We start from the raw sequence: 10,880 nt of genomic DNA, 5'->3' as shown, positions 1-10,880 counted from the left end.
TGTTATTGCTGGAAGCACCTTCCAATGAAGCCCCCTTTGGCCGGGAGTCTGGGGATACAAAATATTGATGCTGTCAGTTATCCAGAAGCTGAGTAATTAAATACACAAAAGTCTGGGCAGATACAAAGTTCTCACACACGGTAAAGCTGGCAGAGGCAAGACTCAAAGCACAAAAAGCCCCTTTGCTCCAAGTGCACGGCAGTTTCGACTCGCTCTACGCAAACTGTGATGCTCTGCTGTCTGTTTTGAAGCAAGTCCCAGAGAAGTCCCTCTGCATTGAACTCACCAGTTTGCACTTGCTGGGCCCACTTCTGATAAGTTGCAAAATCTAAAACTCCTCATTAAATGCCAGATAATTTGACTGCCCTGAGGGCAGGATGGGTGAATGGGATATGTGAGCTTGAGTCCCGTTTCTTATAATTAACGAGGTCTGAATAAGCAGAACCAATCCAGCCCAAGCGTGAATAAAATTACTGCACCTAGCAAAGTTCAAACAAGGAATATGTGAACTGTAAAGTAGTTAAGCACAAATCAAGATGCTGAGTTTCTGCAGCAACTGTTCTGAGCTCTGAAGTCTGGAGCTTAGTACATCTGTTTTTTTTCCTAAAGGCTTAAGATTTAGAGAATACCAACTTTCCAGGGCCCCAATTCCAAAAAGTTTATGAAATGCTTAATTTTTGGGGACCTAAATACTTATGTCTGTTCTCATTTCTACATGGAGAAGTCATCCGCATTTTTATTTTGTATTTATTGGTCAAGGGAAATTTCACTTCTTGCAGCTTTTTATATTTTCCCTGGTGTTCAAGCGTTGACACGAGGTATAATTACATCCGAGACAAAAAATATATTGAACTAGAATAGGGGATTTAAAGGAGGCTTTCCGTAAGCTGCAGTTAAATTCACGTGTTATCAGAAAGCAGAAATATTGGTTGAGCCTTTGCTCAGGGGAAAAGCCAAAAGTAACACAAGTGCATCTTTAAAGTAGTCACATTTTCTCTGAAAAGCAGTTTCTCAGGAGACTGTGGTCAACTTCAAGGGTGCCTTTATCAGACATTCCAGGGGAAAAAAACAGGAAGAAGAGCTGAGTGCTGCAGGTAACACAATAGGGGTCTGCAGCAGTCACAGGAGTATCAGTTACGATAAACCAAGCTGTGCAACAAGGAGATTAAGACGTGGATTACCGACCACTTACTATGTGACATAAAGAAAAGAATAGCTTCAGATGCCAGTTTGACTTAATCTGGTACTGGTGTTCTTTCCTGGAAAGGATTAATGGGCACGGTGGTTTTTTTCTGCTGAGGCATTTTTAAAGGGTTTGTGATAATAAAGATTGAGAGGAGCAACAAGTAATGACAGAATCTTCAGCATGAACTATTAAGGGATTTGATAACTAATTAGCCATTTCTAAGTCAAACCAAACGGCCATCAGCTGCGTGCCTTGCTTAATTAAGGAAACATTGTATTCCGATGGAAATTAGCTGTGGTGGTGATATGGGGCCTTGAATCAATTTCTGTAAACGTGAATACAGCTCAAAATGCACATTGATTGTAAGCGTGGGTGTATGAGAGTTGTTCATAGAATGGCCTGGGTTGAAAACATCCAGAATGATCACCTGGTTTCAACACCCCCCTGCTGTGAGCAGGATCGCCAACCAGCAAACCAGGCTCTCCAGAGCCACATCCAGCCTGGCCTTGAATGCCTCCAAGGATGGGGCATCCACATTTTCCTTTTGTGTGGGTTGGTGATGCCGTCATGCTTTCCAGGCATTCCTCTCCAGTCTTCCACTCTTCTCTCTGACATGACCTTCATGCAGATACACAGTGTAACTGAAACACCCCACTGCTTCCTTTCTCTTCCTGGTGTGTATTTTTACAGCTTACATCCTGAGAAAATAAGAATTGCCAAAGAGTAAGTGGTCCACGTGGCATTTTCCAGCCAAGACTGAGAAGCACACAAGCAGGGACACCAGCTGCAGAGAGTCTTCCTGCTAACACACCTTTAAACGGTGTATAAAGAAGAACATTTACAAGTGGAGAGAGGAAAATAAAGAGGGAAGGGGAAGAGGTGAGAGTCTTACAGGTGCTCATTCAAAATCTCAGATGTGGCTCTAAGCAGCTCAGCTAACACCAAGGGGTGCAGCTCCAGGACCAGAACACCAGGGTACTCACCTGTTGGAACACGTCCCATTCCCATGGCTCTTCCTTCTTTCATTCTGCTGATATATCCTCTTAACCGATGAAAGGTGGCATTTTTCTCTAAATTGAACCTTCTCCAGTCAGTTTAATATTGCTCTTCACTGTACATCAATGTATGTTAGTACATCATTCCACATTTACTTGAATAAAAATAAAAACCAATTTGATTTTTTTGTGAAGTAAAACCAGTGAGTAGGTTTACTTATAAATTCATTTCTGAGTTTTAGTCAATCATGAATTCCAAGCGCTGCTGCAAAAGAAAACCACTTTTATTTAAATGCAAGCCAGGAAGCGAACATCTAAGAGAACTCTTAGAGAAACCTTCCTCCATTGGTATCTGCAATACAGAGATTTTATACAGCTCAGGTACTCTGTGTTCATGCCCACCCTCAGCTATGTATTTGGGACTCCTGTCCACCCACTGTAGTTCACTCACATTCCAGAGCAGCTGACTATTGCTGGCTGCTCCGTGGGTTTTCCTCATTGCTTTTTCTCCAGTGATGAAAAGAGGGGCAAGATAGTGACAGCATCCCCAGCTTAAGTTCCTATCTTGGCTTTCACCCAGTTTCAGCCTGTAGAAATCAAAAGTCTAAGAACACATTAATCAGATTTCTCAACAAAGAAAACCTAGGCTTGAAACCTTATAAGCCTTCAGATGCATTTTTCTGACCAGAAAGATGCATTTGTAGAGGTTGGGTTGCAGGTGATGCCATGTGGGACCAGCCTGGGTCTACTGGGATCAACTGAAAAACAATCCTTAACTTCCACAGATTTTGATTAGCCATTGGATAGGATGAGTAAAGTTACACTAGTCCTAGAAATACTTCCTTCCAGTCTGTTTCCTGTTATTTCCATCCTAATTTAAAATTATTTTCTATTATAAAAAAAAAAACAACCAGAAAATCTTATTTTGAAGTGTTACAATCAGAAAGATCTACACAGTGGAAGGGTAATGCAGGAGTGTAACAGCAAAGGGACTAGTATGAATAGAGTGTTATAAAGGAAAAGTGCTCACCCAACTCAGATCTAGACTTGTGAGGAAAACAACACAAGGGAGAAATCCCCAACAGGAGATCATTCCTCACTGCCATTCAGCCCTTAAATGAGGTCTAAGAGAGGTGCAGCCAGGCTCCACCCCTTCTGGTCACACAGCTGAATTGCCTTCACCTGTCCTCCCAGGGCTGACCGGGCCCTTTCCCCAGGTGCTCAATCAGTGGTTCAGGCTGTGACTCAACAGTTACCATATGTGAGGCATACAAAAGATCTATCCTCATTTTCCATAATGCTTAAATATCTCTCCTTTCAGCTCTCTGCTACACTGTAGGTCTGCCTGCTGGAAGATTAAGTGTTAAATGCTGTTTAATTTTTGAAATACAAAATAGAGATGAGCTTCGTTTAGTTCTGACTATCAGAAATATTCTCAACCTGAAGGCAAAACACAAGAAGACTTCTTTGCAAAGCAGATTTCAACTGTGGGCATTTGTGGCTCAGCTAAGAAGCTTCTTATCATCCCAGAAACCAAATTCCTAACAGACATGCTCAGCCATAAACACAGAAAGAGTCCTGCTGCCTGAAATTCCAGTCATAAAAAAGGATGACTCTCAGTTGTTTCTCACTATATTTCGCTTACTTGGGCAGGATGCATTCTCCTCACTCAGATTTCACATTTAAAATGTCTCTCCACAGATTAGGAGTTGTCAGGGCAAATCCTTAGCAATGATGAGTTCGAAGGCTACTATTTTACACTATCTAAAGATCATGCCCAGCAAATACATAGTGATGCTAACAGGCAATGGAATAAATACATTCTCAAACCTGAAAGCCTGGAGAACAGTTATGCGTTCATATTTGAATGTATAGTCTTTAGGTTTAAAGCTTGCATTTCTTTCACAACATAATTTTTTGCTAAAACCATTTCCCAGGAACTCTTTTGATTTTTAGTGAAAGGTAAAAGAGCTCAACTTTCTTCAGTTACAGCTGGAGTACCTTAAAATTAACTAGTTGAAACTGCTTTGATTATAACAGTGGTTACCATGATGTCAAATTTTAGAAGCAAAGGCGTTTTAACACTTGTGTCAAGGACAACTCTTGGGCATTAGAGCAGTTTCTAAGGGGAGGTAATCTGTTCAACCTATCCACACACATCTACACCTACACAATGGCTGAGCTTATCCACACTGGTCCATCCATATGGAGTAATGGAGAGAAGGAGTATCAGTGAGGAGATACTTGTATGTCCACTCACGTGGCCACTGCAGTGCCGGATGAACTGCTCCTGAGTTCACCCCAACCACATGCTTTGCCTTAGGAAGCTTATGGCCGACTGCAGGAGATGGGAACTGCCCCAGCAGGATCGTAGCATGGGAGATCTGCCACTCATCGCTGTGCCACTGTACAATTTGTAAATAACACAACCAAAGGCTGGCGTTTTTTTTCTCCTACCCGCTACACAGGTGGTTGGATTTTCACCAGACCATTTATGATCAAAATTAAAACCTGCAATTTGGTCAGTTCATAAATATGCTCCACCACACTCCACTGTGACCTTTAGAAATGCCAGTGTTAACTGGAGCACTCAGGGACATCTGAAGGATATTTGTTTTCATGGGCCAACGTGCAAAAGAGCTCGCCTTCATTTTTAGTATTTTCCCCAATATACACATGCGAACCAGCCCAGATCTCATCACATGTAATTGAAAATGTACAGTTTTGTGCTTCCATGCTGAAGGGAACAAGCCAAACAACAAGCTCCTGTTCGGGGCCGATTCGGAGAGCAGCTCGGCGGTGTCTCGCTGGCTGCTCACTAACAAACCCTCCATTCATTGCAGTTCCGTGCAGCTGAGCTGTTTCCACCTGAGCCAGCGTTACAGACCTTTAATCAAACAAATGTACAAGGAAGCTCAACTACTTAACTGCTGTGCTTGTTCTGCGGGCTGAGATAGCCAAATACAACAGAAAGAATTTTACCCCGCTTGAGACGAGTGCATTTCCTTGCCGTTGTTCCCAACAAAGGGCAGCAGGTACAAATGGCCCACTATCTGTGTCACTGAGAAGTGGAGAGCAATTTGTTTCTATTAAACAGGATGCTTCTATTTTTTATTCCATTGGCTTAGCCTCTCTGCAGCCTGTGCCAATCATGGTTTTAATCTGAACTGCCCTTGACCGTTCCTGCTATGCCACAGAAGAATTCTCTCTTTCCACCAACCCACCCCCTCCCTTCCCCGTCGTCTTGTACAGGTAATTGTGAGAAAGCAAGTGAAAGCCCTGGGGTATTGGATTCAAAACACAATCCTGCCATTCTCAGGAGCGTACAAAGAATAAACTTGAATGCGACATTGAGTCCTTGCAGACTGCACCTGCTGGTGAGCTCCAGTTCATGGTGGGGTCACGGCAGGCCCCGTTGCTCTGGTGGCAGGAGAGCTCCTATGTTTTTGGTTCACAGTGAGATTAGATCTACAATGTTTGACCCGTCTAATTTATTTTTTGTTTGATGAAGCAAGGAGAGCCCAGCGCACTGTTAAATGCCTTCCTACTTCTTCCCTGGAGAATGCTGCTGGTGTCTTTCCCCTGACGTGGTGGCATTTGGAAAGGCTGTAGATTGGAGCTGACGTAATTTAATGTTGTATCCATGTACAACACAAAACTTTTCTGTCTCTACAGATTGATCTGTGTCTTCTTTCCATGGGAGCGTAAGAGGAAAGGCCCACAGAACTATCCCAGGTGCAAGTTCTGGTTCATGTGTTTGGGTTTCTGTGGGTTTCAGTTTGGGTTGTCTTTCATATAACTTCCTTTGGATTTGGAACCTGTCCTTAGCGCTGCTAAGAGGGACTTTGTTCACTTCTGTTTCATTACCCTCTCTGAATTTCACGATGTCCATGCTTTGTTGCTGGGATCCATGGATCCACTTTAATGACATTTCTGCGATATTTTCTGGCCTCCTTGCACCCGTAGCTGACTGGTTTTCTTCTGTTGACATCCATCAGATAAAATTCCTAAACAATTTCACAGGCTAACACTGAGATGTAAATACATTTGAGTGCTCAGGCTTCGCAGGTTTGAGGCATTCACTGCTCCCTTTTGGAAGCAGAACATGTAACAGAATTAAGAACTGCATTTTGACTAAACACCAAAAAATTCCAATGTTTTTCATTTTGGTCTGGAAGTCTCATAACAGAACAAATCTCCTGGCTGTAAGCCCCCGGGAAACTGGAATTGCAGCTACTCTTTCTGCACCGTATTATATCTGATGCTGAGATAAAATCAGAGGCCTCTGACATAAAATCAGGCTTTTGTGAAGGGCTGCTGTTAAACAACTTCTTACCTTTAAAAATACTGTGGAAGGAGATGTTCCCATCTGAATTTTTTAGGGAAAAATTCAGGTTCGTTATAATTTTTTCAGAGTATTTTTGTCTATCCCTAAGGCAAGAGATAAATGAAGTGTGATAGTCCTTTGGAGAGCTTAGGAACTATTTGTGGTGAATAATTTATTCGACAAATTTCGCCCTTATTTCAGTTCATGAATTATCTGTGAACTGACTTGTACTTTCACGAATTTATTCATAATTCAAAATTATTCAAGAAATGTTTCTGCGCAAACATATTTCTCTGCACAGTTTGCTTATGAGCAGATTATTGATCTAACTATTTATTATCTGCAGTGTATTGCTTGGAGTATGAGGGGAAATTATTCTTTTTCAAAGGCCCTGTAACACATCTGTAAACTCAATTTGAAAGGTTTTAGAGGGGATAATCTTTCTGTTTGTTGCCTTCGTGGGATCTGAGTTCACTTCTGCTAATTTTTTTGGTCATAATTAGCAGCCCCAGCTTCTCTTTAAGTGGATGTTTGAAACTGATTTAAGTAAACTGGCTCACAACATAGGTTGTGAGGCCAGCCAAAGAAATATTGACTGTATTGATTGCTCTTTCATCTATTTCCAACATACAGAATAGGTATTTCCCTGTGTCTGTCTAGATTTTAGGTGTATAGACATACAGTAATCAAAAGCTCTTTTTAATCTATGGTCAAGCATTAGATCTTGTTCTATGAAAAAAAAAAAAAGTATTAAAAAGGAAAATGGAAAGAACTATTTTCCTCTAATTTCACCTTAGTTTTCTATGGATCTAATGCCTTGATTTAATTTGATGCAATTACAATAAAAGATGCAATCTAAGGCAAGCAAATGAATTTTGTGTCAAGAGTGAAATACAATCTGTTAAAATTGGTTTGAAAATACAATTTTAGGTCTAGTACAGCAAGTCCTGACATTTCAGATTAATCTGTCCTATAACAAAATTAATGACACTCAAAGTTGTTTAAGAATGGCTGTTAACTATTCTTACCCTATTCATCACCAGCTCTATCAGTCTAATCCAAGGAGTCACCAGGCTATTAAGTACAGTACATGGCTCCGTTTAAGGACATTCAGATTGTGATTGTTTGAGGGATCACATTCCTAGCAGTAAGAATACGAGGAACGATGGTAAATAATGAGGGAAATCCCTCTGGAAGTTTGTCAATGTGATGCCTGTACACTTCTGTCACCACTACTCTCTGCTAAAGAAATGTTAAAAATTAGGGGTCATTTCTGACAGGCAGGCGGTGTGGGCAGCTATCTGGATGATCCTAAGCTTTTTGGGCTTCAGGTGGCACAAGATATCTCACGACAGAGGCTTTGTCCAGAAAACCTGAAGATCCTTTCTCCAGCCGTGTAAAAACCATACAAGAGCCGTGTCAAAGGCAGCAAAAGCAAGATTCCTGCCTCTGTCCCACCTTTGTCCAGGTTGGACGTGGAAGAAGACTTCAACCTGATGGCAAGGCCACGTGCTTGTCCATTACAGCCTGCTTTGCTCCTTTAGTTACTCTCAAACACACCACAGCAATGGTAATTTGGGCCACAGGAAGCTTTTTAAGCAGTTACAACAGTGCTCTATGTGCTCATCTGCTGAGCTGAAATGGAGGGGATCCAGAATGAATCTTGTTCTCTGCTTTCTATTCTTGCTTTTTTTCTTAACTAAGAATGAAAATAATGACATATTCAACATATACATATACAACTTTTGTGTAAAGTGGGTTTACATGAGCCATGATGGTTTAGAGATACTTTTATTGTATGCTCCTCAGGGCAGTGGGCACAGCCCCAAGCTACCAGAGTTCAAGAAGCATCTGGACAACACTCTCAGTCACATGGTCTGATTTTTGGGTAGCCCTGTGTGGAGCCAGGAGTTGGACTCCACAATCCTTATGGGTCCCTTCCAACATGGGATATTCTGTGGTTTATTGAGGAAGTGGTGAGACTGGAGTTCTGCACAGGAGAAGCAAGCTATAATTCTCTCTTCTGGATAAGTGTATAAGATCTGGGAGGCCAAGATACAGCTTCTTTCTCTGCCTCCTTTTGAACTTCTGTACTCAGTTTCATTGGATGCTGCTCTTCCTGGCAGGATGAATTCATAGGAAGGGCAGAAGATGTTGGTTCTAATGCTGGAATATAAATCTCTTTTTCATGAGTTCTCTACTGACTCTTGAGGTAAGCTTTCTGGTAGGGGGCAACCTTGGGCTTTCTCCTTGGAGCCGCTGCACATCCTTCACACTGTAAACATGAGCAAGAGTCTTACGTGGTAGCATTAGCGACAGAGTGTTCTGTCCAACAAATGTTGAACCAAAACCCAGAGAACATTAAAAATATATCATTCTTATACAAACACGAAGCTGTGTTATGATTCCATCCCTGTTGTCCCATTTGAGAAAAGCCAACTGGACGTGTTAACTGACGCAGATTACCTGAAGCTGTTTTCTTCAGAAAGTGGAATATTTTCTTCTCCCAATGCATCACCATGTTCTGGCAATATTACAATTCTTCTTGTTGTTCTAAGAACCAGCAACGTGAGAAACTAATCTAATGATGAAAATGGCGCTCACTGTTTCATTTAGCTTCGTCTCTCTTTTGGTCTAAAGTACTTGATTTTGCATAAACCATGGCCCTGATTCTCTGCTCCTGTTGTGGTGAAGCTGAGCTAACTTCATCGAGGTGACTGGAACTGGCAAACAGAATGCTGGGCACACATCTCTGGCTGTGCACTTTGTGCTCTCTGACACCATCTCCTTCTCCTCCCCACAGAGAGGACCATTCTAGGATTTACCACCCAAAACTTTCATAGCTCACATGGCTGAGTTGATTCTTCCTTACTTTTGACACTGAAGGTGATATCCATTCCTCTGGGATAAAGTGCTACATTTGCTCACATAATAGCCATACTTTTTGCCCAAATGTTGCCATTAAAACTCAGGTCTGGCCATTAGGCTCTCCCTGGAGTAAAGATGAAGAAAATTCAGGACTAAACCTAAGCCGTAATTATCTAACTGAATGTTCATCCACTTACACATTTTTCATCCACTTTGAAATTGCATTCCCCTATACGTTTCCTGTATTCTAATGCCTCTCCCGCAGCTTTTAGCTAGAATCACCAGAGTAATCGGTGTCCCTCATCGCAGTCTAGGAAGACTAAATGCAGAGCTAACACCCCACACTGAAGGGGTCTGAATCACATCACCACAAAAAGCCTGACATCGGGGATCAGGGCTTACCACATTGGTATGTGGAAAAGAAAAATTGCTTTTGATGTTTCTCTCTCCCCCTGTTCCCCTGTTATTACTATATTTTTTCTTTTTTTTTCTTTTTTTTTCTTTTTTTGAGAGAAAGAAAGAGAGAGAGAGAGATGAGGCTAGAACTGTTACACAGAGATTTTTCTTTTAAAATCTGTGAAGAAATGATAGCATGTTACCTTCCTGGGTATTCAAAGAACCAAATGTGAGCTAACTTTGGGCAAGGGGGAATTTTGATGCAATGAGGCAAAACATGTTGAAAGGATGACACTTCTCTTCTAAGTGAAGAGTGTCATTGTCCTTGATAGTCTGAACCAGGCAGTTCAGAGGACATGGGAAAGCAGCATCTGGGTTTTAGTGTGGTTTTTATGTTTCCATTTTAATAAGTACGGCATATAACACTGCATTTCTAGGCACAGGAGAAGCAAAATAAGCAAGAGTTTCATGCACAACACCATTCTATGTGATGCCAGCAGGTAAGAAAGGACAAGGAAAGTCCAGAAACCAAGTACACCACCGACGTGTTTGCTGGTATGAATTTGCTCTTGTGAGCAATGGTCGCAATAGTTACCTCCCTGCACCAAGTGGTGCTAAGAGCAGATTTCTGTCCTCTGAAAAGCATGTGGGAGATAGAAACTGCTGTTTCCTTGACGTTCCTGCAACAGCATAAGCTAGGACACACCTCTGAGGCTAACCAGCTTATACAGACACGAAACAATCCATAACAAATGAATATTTGTTTCTGCTTAGATAGTCCGTCTATCAACAATTTTAAGATGGCAGTAGGAGCAATTTAAATGGTAGAAAATAAATAAGTCCCATTTATTAGCAGCTGAATTTTTCATGAATATATTGGTATTAAATATTAACCACATACCAGTTTCTAAAAGAGGGTGAAAATTGGTTTGTGAGAAAATTGTTCTTAGTTAGACATATTCCTAAGTCACAGAGCCTTCAGCATCTTTTATTACTGCTTTAAAGTGCTAAGATGCAGGGAGATAAATTCACCTCTGAGGCACCATAGTGTGCATCATAGGAAAGGGAAACTCTATTAGTTTATTAGCAGAGTAAAAACCCATTTTCT

General features: G+C 41.5%; 1 long non-coding RNA gene across 2 annotated transcripts; it reads right to left on the bottom strand.

The window, feature by feature from the left end:
- Positions 1-239: 239 nt before the first annotated feature.
- On the bottom strand, positions 240-3,274 carry LOC125693624 (uncharacterized). Of its 2 annotated transcripts, none has more exons than XR_007377185.1 (3): positions 3,212-3,274; positions 2,170-2,446; positions 240-1,884 (listed from the first exon to the last, which is right to left on the bottom strand). It is a non-coding gene; the product is annotated as an uncharacterized LOC125693624 (long non-coding RNA). The 2 variants fall into 2 exon arrangements; XR_007377186.1 differs by having other exon boundaries at positions 2,170-2,443; positions 3,212-3,257.
- Between the last annotated feature and the right edge of the window lie 7,606 nt (positions 3,275-10,880).

Source organism: Lagopus muta, chromosome 5, assembly GCF_023343835.1.
Source record: "Lagopus muta isolate bLagMut1 chromosome 5, bLagMut1 primary, whole genome shotgun sequence".
Taxonomy (NCBI): domain Eukaryota; kingdom Metazoa; phylum Chordata; class Aves; order Galliformes; family Phasianidae; genus Lagopus; species Lagopus muta.
This window is presented reverse-complemented; position numbering and strand designations above follow the sequence as displayed.